The following is a 14,682-nucleotide window of genomic DNA, read 5'->3' as shown; positions in this document are numbered from 1 at the left end:
AGTACTGGAAGGCTGCTGTAACATCTCCCTAGTCTTCTCCAGACTGAACAACTCCAGCTCCTAAGCCTGTCTTCATAGGAGAGGTGCTCCAGCCCTCTGATCATCTTTGTGGCCCTTACTCTGGACTCACTCCAACAAGTCTATGTTTTTCTAATGCTGGGGGTCCTAGAGCTGAATGCAGTACTCCAGGTTGGTTCTCACAATAGCAGAGTGGGAGAATCACCTCCCTCAACATGCTGGCCACATTTCTTTTGGTACCACCCAGGATGTGGTTGACTTTCTGGGCTGCAAGCACACACTTCTGGCTCATGTTGAGTTTCTCATAAACCAACACCCCCAAGTCCTTCTTCTTGGGGTTGCTCTCAATCCATTCTCTGCCCAGCCTGTGTGTGTGTGTTTGGGCTTCCCCTGGTACAGCTTCAGGGCCTTGCATGTGGCCTTATTGAACTTCATGAAGTTCACATCAGCCCACTTGTCAAGCCTGTCAGCATCCCTTTGGATAGCATCCCTTCCCTCCAGATTGTACCACACAGTTGGTGTCATCTTCCACAACAACTCATCTGTATTACTACAGAAGGTCCCAAGGTAGACAAGAGCCTTTAAAGAAGACAGTGTTAGCCCTTTGCTCCCTTAATTATTTGGTTTGTACAGGCTCACATGTTCATTTCTACTACAAAAAAAATAAAAAACAACAAATATCTTGCTTTACCCAAGGACACTAGGCAACTATAACCACCCTCCTTATATAAAATGTGTATATATATATATTGTTTTGTTTGTTTGTGTGTTCTTTTTTTTTTTTTTTTTTTTTTTTTTTCCCCTATGGGTTGTTATTTATTTATGTTAAATACTTCTGGCATCATCATACTTGAAGAGGGTAAAAACATGAATATTGTCTATTGTGAATGTCTGCTCTTGAAGAGCTTCATAATACAATTCTTCTATTGTGTATGAGAATGTCTATGTCTATACACAAATCTGCCAAAACTAAAGGTAGGGGAAGTTTTGAATGTGTTTGTGTATTTTAAAGTAAATATTACTGTTTGAGATCAGCTTCAGCAAATACGAACATTTCATTTTATGACAAAAACTAACAGAACTTATATTTGTCTGTGATGGAGGCAAACATGAGAAAAAGAAAGACTGGGAGGTTCTGTCTGTGATGGGGGAATGGAAGGTTAAACAAAGAAGGAAATATTCATTACAGATCTATTATCAAAAGGACTTTAAAAGAAATAAATCTTTGATGCTACTCAGACAATATTAATGTTCATAAATACATGCATTAACTACCTGCTTTAAGAAATTTTCTACTACATGTCAAATTCTGCCCTAAAATATCTTATGAAATTTTAACTGCTGTCATGAGAACCAGGTTTAAATGTTATTAAGACAACATTAAAGTTAAAAATATCTATCCTGCTTGTCATTTTATTATTATTTCATAATACTTATAATAAATAATCATTGGTTTCCAAAAGCAGATTTTGGTAGTTTAGGGATTTCAGAGTTCAGATGAAAAATTCTATCTTGACTGCACATTGTGAGGCTCTTCTCTGTATTTGCAGCCTGTTTGTATAATCTAACTTAATTTGAATTCCCAGTTCAAATTTTCCCACTTTTTTTAAACACCTACTGTGGTTTTCCAAGGCAGTTTATTTTCCCCACAAACCCTTACTACATTTTTATAATGTCTCAGTTGTGATTGAGAGTCAGTAAACTCCCTCAATTTGTTATTAAGTTTTAAAATGAATTTGAAGCTCTTTGCAATTTCTTTTTTTTTTTTTCATATTTATTTTCACTAGATGCTCAATATGCTTGTAATTAATAGATGTTTCTGACAATACTGATAAAAAGAAGCAAGAAAAAAAAAAAGTAAAAATGCTTACTGAAAAAAAAAATCAGAAATACTAAAACAAGTTTCAACAGTATTTTAACAAGCTTCTGAGACTGTTCATTAGAGATGTTAATATTATTGTCCCATTCATTTCAAATTTTCTAGGAAAATTTTATATGAATATATTTATGCAAAGGTTCAGCTAAGTGTTTAGGTTATTTGCTACCAAAAGAATGAGGCCAAAATTGATCATAATTCAATTGATCATAATTCATTTAGACAGAGGATGTGGAGGTATTCCTTAGAGCAAGGGACAGAAAGGAATATGTTTTTCCTGACCGGGGGGGGAGGGGAAGATATGTGGGTGAATAATATATTTTGTGGACAACATTTTTTTTTTTTGTTAGAAAGACAAGTTTCATTAATGCCACTGCTGATTTAGATTTAAGAAGTAAAAGCAAAAGCCATGAATCAGTAAGATTTTTGAATTTTAACAAATTTGAATAACATTGTGAAATTAGGAGTGTTAATTGGCTTAGAATAAAAATGGTGAAACCTAGTGAAATGGGAATTTTGGTCCTATCCCAACTGCTCACCCCAACTGCTCGGTGTTAGACTAACTACCATAAACACATGGAGATTACAATCTAATTTTCATCCAGAATTGATTTAGAGAATTACAAGTACCTTTAGACTCTGCCACTGTATGAGCTTGAAACTTTGGCAATGGAAAGAGAATCTAGAGTTCTTTTACACTTCTGGTTTTGTCTCCATTTTGAACGAATCCTCAGTTCTGCCACTTACCATGAATGGAAAATCTTGGGGTCTGTAAATGGTGAAAAAATGAGAAAGGTGGTATTATGGGTATAGGAAAACAAACAAACAAACAAACAAACAAACAAACAAAACTAGTAAAGGTTTAAAACCCCATTAATTTTAATCAAGCTAACAGGAACTCTGTGCTTTTCCTGTATAACTACAGCTTTGAAACAGCCTCATGGCTTACCTAACACAGCAGTCTTGGAGTCCCATTGACCTGGCAAATCATGAGACTAAAGCAGAAAAAAAAAATCAAAACAAGTAAAAATGTTCATGTTTGGATCCAAAATACAGCTGAATTTCCTGTGCAAATTCTGGGAAATAGTGAGGACACTGAAAGGAAACACTGCTCCCAGGTCCTTGTAATACTTCTACATATCTACTTCCTGAACATTATAAGAATAAAATGTACAGCTTTAGAAAACTCCTTTGCAAAGATTATTTGTGTTCTTCATTAATTGATGGTTACTTTCTGAAAAATGAACAAACAAACAAACAAAAACTACAACTACTGAAAACTCTGTAAATGGTAGATATTCATACCAAAGCCTCAAATTTAGGGCTTCATCAGTAATGACGGAAATGTTCTTGACTGTTAATTTTTGCAGTGATCATTCAGTATTTCAGTACCAGACCTTCAATAAATAACTAAATAGTAATTAATCTGTAAGTAATACAAGACCAACAAGACCAACTTATGATTGTAATGAAACTCATTTAATTTGAAGGTCTATTACGGTGAGGTTTCATTTGTCACATGTAGTTATTTCAAGTATCGTTTTCTCTCAGAGTACTATTGCTTTTTACTTCCTTTACTTCCTTTAACTGGATTTGAGTAAGTCCCAGATCCTTGGAGCAGTTTACCAACAGGATATTCAAAACCCTGTATATCTATTATCAAAGTTCTAAAACATCTCTTCAGGTCTTATAAAATCAGCTAATGCACCTGTTCATAATAGAATGAACACCTTTCCTACACACTCAGCCTGTGAGACCTCAGAGGAAGAGGAGTGGAGACAGCTCCATAGCCTTACGGGATCTAGTAAGTTTTGCACACAACACATGTATGAGGAAGAGAAAAGCATCTATGAATGGGGGCTGCCTTTCACCAAATAATTAAATCTGCTTCTCATATTTCTACAAGGTTCAGGTCCCTATCAAGGAAATAATACACCTATAAACACCAAAGCATTTCTCTGATATGACTTTCTTTTAGAATGATTCTTTGTCACTACATTTTGTCAGAGAAATAGAATAAGAAAGAAAAACAAAACAAAAACAGAACAAATAAACAAAATTTATTTCCTCTAACAACTTCTGTATATTAAGTTTACTAAACTTCAGCTAGTTCTCCAAACACCTTTAAGTGAATTTAAGTCTTCTCTCTTGAACAAAGAATTTAAGCAGATGCTGGTCTTCAAATCAATCTTGTGAACAGATAAGAAAACCTTGTAGAATCAAGTAGGTACATTAATGAAGAAAGACCTTGCAGTAGCACAGATTTCACGGGTGCACACTTGTTCCCAATAAGTAATTACTTTAGAAATGTTACAAAACCCCTGTAACTACTAACACTGTGTCTATCTTCACTTATAATTAGACCTCTAGCAAATAAACTAAACTCGCAAATACATCTCACAGTCTTGGTTTACCTGTCTTTGTCAGTTCTAATCTCTGATAATTAGTTACTTTGTTTCTTAGTTGTTACTATTAAAAAGTAGTTGTTCTGAGAAAAATTTCTTACCCAGGAAAGGTATGTTGAAGAGAAAGAAGAACAAAAATAATGCTTTTAATATTTTATCACAGAGATACTCTCAAGAAACATGAACTATGAACACGAATCTAAAGAAAACCATCACAGTAGTTTTTAATGTCTTGCTGATTCAGTTCTACACATTTATATAAACATATAAAACACATTCGATGTATAAAATACATTCATATAAACATATCAAAAGCATATAAAAGACATATCAAATAGGAGATGAAGACATTTCAATGGTAAATCATAAGTACAAATGATTAAGGTTAAGATGAAAAAATATTTTCCCCTTTCCCTGAATTTATTTGAATCTTCCCAGGAAAAAATTCATTGACTCATGTCTCTGAAAAAAAGATCTTAGGATAAATATGCTATAATTTTATTGTGAAGTAGTGAAGACAGAATTACGACTATCTGGCACACTAGGTATTATGAAATTTTCTAACTAGATGTCTGCTTTTCTCCTTATGCCACAGAAGTTTGTTTATTACAGGCCATTTTCTCAGGCACATAATTATTTTGACTTTAAATACAGTAGCAATCATATTATGAGGCATAAAAGCTGCTTACAGATGTGATAGCTGTGGCATCATATTACATTTTTCTATATCACTCAAGTCTACCGTTACACAAGAAGGTACTTTACCTTTACTGCACATATGAATTATCTTCAAAATGGGCTATCTGTCTAGAAATCTGAAAAAAAAAAAAAAAAAAAAAAGCATGAAAATGTTATGTGTGTAAGGCATAGGAATTTAATGATTACTAGGATATTTCTCAAAAATTCCAAGTAAGGGGAAAAAAAATAATTAATGAAATAATAGGAATAGAAAAATTATATACATATATATTATATATATATATATAAAGTGGGGGGAATCAAAAGGTACTGAAAGAATCAAGGGCATAAAGCCTACTTTATGACACAAGATCTATAAAACTAAAAGATCTAAAAAAAATCACCTGCTCATCCAGTTGACAAGCACTGTGTTTAGTATGTGTTAGTGACACAAAATACACTCTATGGAGTTCTGTTAAATGTTGAGAAAAACACATACAAATACTGTATAAATGTTACACTGATAAACATTTATATCAGTGAATAATTATTCAGCAACTTAAACATCACATGCCTTCTCCTTCTTGTTGTGTTAGAATGTATACATAGACATATTAAAAGTACACATAGGCGAGGGGTCTGACTTCTTTAAGCTTGTTCATAGAAAAATAGTTTTATTCAGTTGCTTTAAAAGTATTTTTAAACAAATCTCCAAGTTCCATGTTCTCTAGATGAATTCATTAGGATGGAGAACCTCCTACATGCTCTCTTGCTGGCTTTGAGAAATACTTATAGTGGAAACAAAACAAAGCATAACAAAAACAACAAAACCCACAGATGTTTAAAAGAAGCCTGTTTAAAAGCTTTAAACTGTTTGGAATTAAATTAGTTTTCTGACCTAAAGACAGAGACTTTGTACTCTCAGCTGTGGTGGGTTAGCAGCACTGATGAATTCCAATAAAAAAATAAAAATAAAACCATTAAAAATATTCTCAAATTATCCTCATTATACAGGGCTGCTGTGACTATTGAGAAAGTGTTACATGGATGATATATTTACACCAACCATTAAAAACACAGCAGAGACATTTCATGGGACTGGTAAGGAGCAAAAAATGTCATTGTCCTTGAGAAGTATTAAAAAGCAAAAAAAAAAAAAAAAAAAAGGAAGAAAAGGAAGTAGGGGAAAGGAGAGGGGGAGGAGGAGTGAACACTGTCTGAAATGAACTTTAAGTGCTCGCTCTATTGTTTTGCACAGAGATAGAATCATCCATCAGTTTTAACCTATATTTATTACAGATGATATTACAGTGAGGCCTCTGACGGGCATCAGTATGGGCTTTCTGACACACATACTCAAGACCAGGCTTACAGATAGATAAAATAGATGCCTTTTCTGCAAAAGCTAGTTTCCAAGTAAGCCATTTCACAAAATGAAGGCCTCATCATTTGTCAGCAATAAATGCCTATTGCTAAAATTTGAAGAACTGCTTAATCTAATTCTTCTGCTATCTTCACAAAACTGGGAAGTTAAACAGGGAGGTATAAAAAACTTTCCTAAGAAAACAGGCCAAAGCTGCAGCTGCAGTACAAAATTGCATCATACAAATGTGAAGCATATATTCAGGTGTTTTTAAAAGGATTGTTCTAAAAGCTAGAGCACAGTGAACAGAATCAGTAACCTCCAAAGTTTATAGCCATAACCTGAAATTTAAAGAGAGGAAAAACTGTGTGATTCTTTGTAGAATCTGACACATAAATCAAACATTCATATAACGATTATCAAAAGGGTACGCATTTGTGACAAACAGTTACATTTCTTGTTCTTTTGTTGTGTAGAAATATGCAGAACATTCATAAATTAAAACTTTCTCCTGATTTCCCATTGATAGTCTTCAAACGGGGTACCTTTTCTCACTATTTAACTCCCCAAATTATGGTATAAATGAAACTACACAAAATCTTCTGCATCTCATTTGCAAGGTTTTATACTTCATTTACTTACAACTTTTATATACTTTATTTATTTGTTTTATACATCATTTCACAAACTGGAAGCATTCTGCCATCATCTATTTCTTCATAACATGTCTAACAGTAGATTAATTTAGTTTCTCTATAAAGTATTAATTCTCTGAGTAGCAAATAAAACAAAACATAAAAACTTACTTAAAATATTTAAGAATTCGATGACTTAAATTTTCCTGTGAGGTAAGGCATTCTTCTTTTTTAAATATGTTCAGTTCTAGACACGGGGCAAACATATATATGTTCTTTTCCCGTCATTCTTAACATTTTCTTGGTAGGAGTTTCAATTTCTTTCGAAGATATTTAAGATAAAGAAATAAAAGATTTTAAAGTATGTTTGTAGACATCAGTATGCAGATTTAAGGCCAGAAAAACAAACAAACAAACAAACACATAAAATCTCTAATAAATCAAGAAAAGAGAAATAAGTCACTTTTGCTTGGTGCTTAGTAACACTTTGCAAGAAATATATTTATTTTCTTATTTTCGTTATAAACTTCATTTTCTCTACGAAAAATAGCTAAAAATAGAAAAACAAACAAATAAACAACAGTAAACAAATAATTAAACAATCACCGTCACACCAAACAACAGCACAATAAACTAATTCTCTTCCATGGAGTGGAAAGTAGATTTCACAGGTTGGTCCCGCCATGGAAAAGACAAAAACTTCTGAACACTAGAAGTACAAATATTAGTATTAGCAGATACACTGTGTTTGGCTGGGGCAGAGTTAATTTTGTTTTGTTTTGATAGCAGCTCATATAGTGATATGTTTTGGATTTGTGAGGAAAACAGTGTTGATAGTATACTGATGTTTTAGTTACTACTGAACAATGATTACAAAAGGCTTTCCCTGCTTCTCATAACCCACTAGTGAGTAGGCTGTGGGTGCATAAGAAACTGGGGGATGCCACAGCTGGGACAGCTGATTCCAACTGATCAAAGAATATTTCATACCATACAACACTGTGTTATGCAGTAAAAGCTTGTGGAAAGGATAAGGAGGGGAAAACATTCTGAGTTATAATGTTTGTTTTCCCAAGTAACTTTTACATGTGATGAAGCCCTGCTTTCCTCAAAATGTCTGAACATCTGCCTGACAGTGGGAAGGAGTGAATGAATTCCTATCTTGTTTTGCCTCCACTTGCAACTTTGCTTCACTTAATAAACCTTAATTAATTAATTAATTAATAAACTTAATAATACCTCAACCCACCAGTTTTCTCACCTTACTCTTCCGATCATCATGAGTCCCTTATTTGTCTTTATGGTACTTCAATGGAGTTTCTCTAGTATATCCATTTCTCTCTTGTACTGAAGAGCCCAGAACTGGGCACAGTATTCCAGGTGTGGATTCACCAGTGCTGAGTAGAAAGGATCACCTTTCTTGACATGTTGGCAATAATTTCTCTAATGTAGCCCAGGCTATGTTAATGGCTAATGAAGCCACTAGCCTTCTTTGCAGCAAGTGCACATTACTGGCTTGTGTTCACCAGGATCCCCAGGTTCTTTTCTGCAAAGTTGCTTTCCAGATGGGTGGCCCCCAGAAAGTACAGGTGCCTGGGGTTAGTTCCTTCCCACATGCAGGATATGGTACTTCTCTTTGTTGAACTGCATGTTCCTGTTACCTCATTTCTCTAGCTGTTGAGATCCCTCTGGACATAAGCACAACCATCTGGTATATCACCCACTCCTCCCAGTTTTGTGTAATTTACAAACTTACTGGGAGTGCACTGTATATCATCAACCAGATCTTTACTGAAGATTCACGCTTGCAATGCTTGTGTTTGTACTGTCACGTTTAGCAATTTTTTTGATTTTTCCACAGAGGATCCAAGCCTTTGAAGCCTACTGTTCCACTCCATGAAAGATAATCAGTTTGTTGCCCTGTTCATTGGTGTGCCAGTGCTTTTATTTATCTGTTCATTTTTAGCTACTTCTGGATACGTACTTCAGGAAATAAAGTTTATAATGAAAATATATTTCCTAGTCTGACAATGATTAACATGTTCATTACTGAAATTTCAAACAATACTACATTAAAAGCATACTTGATTTTTAATGAGGTTGTTAGCACATAAACTAAGAAGACATACAGTGTGAACTTAGCTGCTCCTTTGCCATTAAGCAGAAAGAAATGCTGTGGTTAAATGTAACAAGAGGCAAAAAAATTGGTAAAGCCTGTGGTGGACAATTAATAGTAGATTTTTATTTTATTTTATTTTATTTTGACAAATATATTAGAAATTATTTGAATGCAAAATGTACCCAGGGGCCTTGGAATAACATTTCAAATTCATATCAGAATGTTCAAAAAGAGCATTTTAAAACATAATTCTTAAAGACTTTCCTGGATAGCTTCCCCTCTGTTCCAGGAACGTTGCTGACATCAAGTCACAACATTCAATATACTTTCTTCAATCTGCCAACCTCTTGATGAAACCATTTAACTCCAAAAAGACACGGATAGATGAAATAACAGCTCTAACAAGGGCCCCCACCTGCTGTCAGAAACAGATTCATGAATTCGAGACCTCAAAGGGTCCTCTATATTTAAGAAATCCATATTAGCTAGATGCTATTTACCTAACATTGTTACCTAGCTAACAACTAAGATTTTAATTCTGAACCAGAGTCATAGTGAAAACAGAGAGCTTATTCAATGACGTTTATAAAACTTAAATTTGGTACATAGTACTCACCAATGAAATTGTCCTTTATTTTTTTTTTTCTTTTGTGTGTGTGTGTGTTACAAGAGTAATCAGTTCTTCCTATACAGAACAAACTCAATGGAAGGTGAAAGAGTATTACTTTAAATTAAAACAGTTAAGATAAATATTTCACTTTTAATTTTTTTTAGTGTTTATCATTATATTTTAGTTACTTGATCAGAATTTTATAAAACAAACATTCAAGTAGTGTAGTGCTACTGAATTACACATATATAATAGAAATTTTATCCAGACAGTAGGAAATTTCATTTTAATTACCTCTATTTATTGAACTTTCATGGCCAGAATTATAAAAGAACAAGCATTTCTGCTCCCATGCTCATCAGCAGTTTTCTACAGAACTGTGAAGGAACTTAGAATATGAAATCTAACACTAGGGGACAATAGAAATGGACAATAACCATAGAGTAATTTGTGCAGTACATAGAATTTCCTCAGGGGATGATCAAAAACTGATGAGTGACATTGTCTGGATATCATAGACAATCATCACTTTCAGCAGCAAGATCAAAATGGATATTTTTCATATTACCTTCCCTAAAATACATATATATGCAAATCTATAAATTAAATAGATAAAATTAAGATTTTGAACACAGCACAGTTTATTTCAGAATTTCAGGGACTTCTCTCTCCAGCCTGAGAAAGAGTGAAGTGTGAAAAAATTATCATTTGTGTTACCTGATGTACCATTAGACAGTGCTTGAACGCTCATCAAAAAGTGTGTTTTAAGAACTGTTTATGACTAAAGAAAAGGAGCATCATTAATGTTCCTTAATGTGAGCATCAGTAATTCCTAGCCTGCCACCATTAATTATGCCACTATAAGAAAATGTTACCATATCTATTCTTCAGTTTTCATTTTTTAAATTTATATAGTAACTGTTTATTCACAATGGAATTGTGTAATGCTTAATTCATTTATATTTGCAAATGGAAGCTGAATATACACTTTAGTTTTTTTAGCAGAGCTGGAAAAAAAAAAAAAAAAGATTTAGTTTCAAAGTTAACAAACCCATGTATTAATTATATGGGAAAATATTTCATTTATTTATTATTAATACATTTAAAGTTTCTTTATATAGAAACTCCAACATTAAATCCTACCAAAAAATAGAACAAAACAGTGAGTCAATCCACAGTCATTTAGATAGGTGTATAATATATGATCTTAAAATGGGACAACAAATTCCACAGGATCAAAACCATTTTAGGAATATGCTGGAGATTCTATGATGTAAAATCATAGATGAAATGTAAATCTATGGAGGTTTTTACTAATCATTAAGAAAGTAAACCTCTAGCAGCTAATCTTAATGCAATGAGAACAGTAGTGATTAAAAATTCTATTGGAAATTTCATCAGACTTTCTGATAGCAGAGGCTATCAGAATTTAATTTAATTTACCTATGTGGTGCCAACTACCAAAGTAATCCTTCAGAGTAGTGAAGACTTTTATAATATTTTATTTCTAATAGTTCATTGTCCCACAGACCACATCTTCTTTTCCCAGCACCAATTACAGAGACATGATTGTTAGTTCTAGAGATGTTAGTTCTAGGCCAGCACAGATAACAGTTCAAGTGTTCACCGTACAAACATAGCTTATAAACCTCATCATCACTAATCAGGTAAGCTAATTACATGCTATTTTACTCTTTTTCTAGCTCCCTCTTTTAGCAAGAGCAAACAGGAGATGGAAATAAAGAAAAATAAATCACTATCAAATACCTGCATATTAGATGTCTATGAAATACTCAGGTGCATCTTGTTAGCATGATGTTAAAATATTTGTTCTTGTAGTACAGCAATAGGATTTGAATAGCTCTGCTTTTGCCCTTTAGCACTTTCCATCATAAGCCACTGAAATAAACACTGTTCAGGTATTCATTGTTCCTCAGAAAATTGAGTGAAAATCAGTTCTCAAGTCATACTTTCCTAAAAAAAAAAAAAAAAAAAAAAAAAAAAAGTGCAAATATAACCTCATTAAATAAGGCAGCAAATCTAAGTGGCATACAAGGCTATTAAGCAAACTAGATTGGTCCATAATAATAAGAAACATATTTCACATCTGTTGAACAGTTCAGAGCTTTTAACAAGTAATAGGCATACTATGCTGGATAATAGTTGCTATTCTCCATCAGTATATCATTGTCAATGGCTGTACTGTCTCAAAAGAAGCACTTATCTCATACACTTTATTGCTTGATAGCTTGCTGATTGCTTTTACAAAGCAATAAATTGATGGCCTGATTCAGCAATGACATTAGGTTATGTTCATTTTCTGTGATTGATGCTTTGAATTAGAACTTTTACATTCCCTTCTGTTTGGAAATATGAAATTCCAACAGGCAAACCTGATGTCACAAATAAAATGACATAATTGATGTCATATGAGTAAGATTTATACATTTAAATATCTAACTAGCTTTTCTCTTTATTAAAGTTTCCATTATTTATTTTTGAAAAGCTTATATTTCAATTAAAAGAAGCCAAATAAGGAAAGTAGAAAAAAATAAAATAAAAGATGAGAGTAGATTTTCCACTCTACAAATTGCTGCAGTAATAGAAATGCATGAAAAGGTGAATAACAAGCACATATTAATTATTTATCTCTCAATTAAATAAACTGAATTATTTAAACATTTTTTCTGCATGTCTGAAGGTAAAAAGGAATTTCATTATTTTTCACTAGCTGAAAAACTCATCTATCAACCATAGTAGACTTTTTATTATATATCATTTTGAAATGATACATAAAGCAGCAAGGAAAAGGTTTTCCTTTAGAAAAAAAAAATATATATAATAAAATAAAAAAGCTGAAAGAAGGAAGAGTGACTGCTAACTGCCTTTTACCATTTCTTAATGATAAATAAATTAAATAGTGTGTTAATGATAAATAAATTAAAAAGTGCGTTAAAATAATGTTAGATATGGGACTAAAATTCCCCAAGAAAGCAGGAATTCCAACTCAGTTGTCTGATTTTCTATCTAATGCACTCTCTTAAGGCTTGTCAGCTTTAACAAACAAAACCTAACTGATCAACCAACCAACTAAACAAACAAATAAACAAACAAGCAAAACAACCTATTGACCATCATTGGAAGCAGTCAAAGAAAAAAGATGTCACATGGGGAGCAATTCCAGAATTTCATATTTTCATATCTATGTTATTAGATATGAATTACCTAACTTTGTGACACATGCAGTCCCTTGGCACAGTGCATAAAAATGCACTCCCTAACTGCATCAACACAACAGGTGGAACAGGAGAAAGATGAAAGCTCTGCTTTGTCAAATGTGATGATATTTTAAATGGATATTTGATTTCTGTATTGAAACTGTTAGGTAGATATGTACTTTATCAGTATCAGCTTCAGCCCCAATGGGATCTTTGAATCTGACTGTGGCTTGGGTACAGTTTTAACACCTCAGCTTCCATATCATCAAACCAAGGATGATATTAATTACTGATCTTCTTGATGATGAAGCTGTGTTTGTTCATTTACTACCTTTTATACTGGTCTTTTAATTATAAAGGCACAATATATGTCATATTTTTGATAGTAAAAGACAAAGCATGATGGACATCTGCTCATAGACTGATATTCTTATCACAGAAAGGGCCATTAAATTATATTGTACCCTGAGTACAATAAAATTTGTAGGCTATTGACTTTGGCATTCTGCTGAAAATGCAATGGGTAAGAACTACAAAGGATTTTTACTTTCCTGCAATAACACTTTTGTTTTGTTTCATTTTGTATTGCCCCATTCCATCTGTAAATCCTAGTACAGATGAAAGAAATCATTGGCATTTTGACTTTGTGAAACTTCAGTTATATTAAACATTTTCACCTTTTCAGTTACTCCTTCAAAAATAATGGTTGAGGAAAACAAAATGAAGTATATAATCAGCAAACAAAACACGTATTTCATAGGATGGGCATTTTGTGCTTTTAAAGGCTTTCTTTGTCCTGCTAGAGCAACTTCAACAGGAAAAGAGAAAAAAACATAATAGTAGAAAAAAAAATCTACAGCTCTGTTCTGGATTCAGAAGTCATATTTAAAAACACAGTAAGGAAAAATGCTTCAACCTCCAGGGTCTCTCAAAGTGAACTAGTCCATGAACGGGTGCCAGGCAAGCACTTACCTTCTCTGCAAGAACAAAAGCAGAGCTGATGGCAATCCAGAAGTATTGTAACTTATTTCTGTTTTCAAACTGACAAGAGAGCATGATCACAAAGAAATTAATTCCAAGCTTTAATAACATAATCTGATATACTAATGCTAATTGTTATCTTCTGCCTCTCCTACAAAGACAAGATGAGATAGTTGTCATTGTTCAGCCTAAAGAAGAGGGAGACCTTATAGAGGCCTTCCAGTACCTGAAGGAGGGCTACAGAAAAGCTGGGGAGGGACTCGTTATCAGGGAGTGCAGTGATAGGACAAGAAGTAATGTTTAAACTAAAAGAGGTAGGTTTAGATTAGATGTAAGGAGGAAATTCTTTACTTTGGGGGTGGTGAGGCACTAGAACAGGTTGTCCAGAGAAGCTGTGGATGTCCCTTCCCTGGGAATCTTCAAGGCCAAATTGGATAGAGCTTTGGCAACCTGATCTAGTGGAAGGTGTCTGTGCCCATGGCAGGAGGGCTGGAACTCTCTTTCAATCCAAGCTATTCTATGATTTCATGTTTCTAAGCATCCATAGTATTTTTATGGCCCAGAAAGAGCATACATAAATATATGCATATGCCCAAATAACGTTTTTTAAAGCACTTTTTTTTTTTTTTTTGAGTTGTGCTTCTGCGAGTAGAAGAGGGAAGCCTGTCAAGATAGCATGAAGAAAAACAAGGAACAAAAGCTAATTCTTCCCTGCAATTGTATTGAAGATACAGAATTATCTATCTTTATTTCCCAGTTCTGGGGAGATTTGGTGAAGC

The sequence above is a fragment of the Netta rufina genome (genome assembly GCF_964035555.1).
Source record: "Netta rufina genome assembly, chromosome: 2".
Taxonomy (NCBI): Eukaryota; Metazoa; Chordata; class Aves; order Anseriformes; family Anatidae; genus Netta; species Netta rufina.
Note: the sequence above shows the minus strand (reverse complement) of the source record.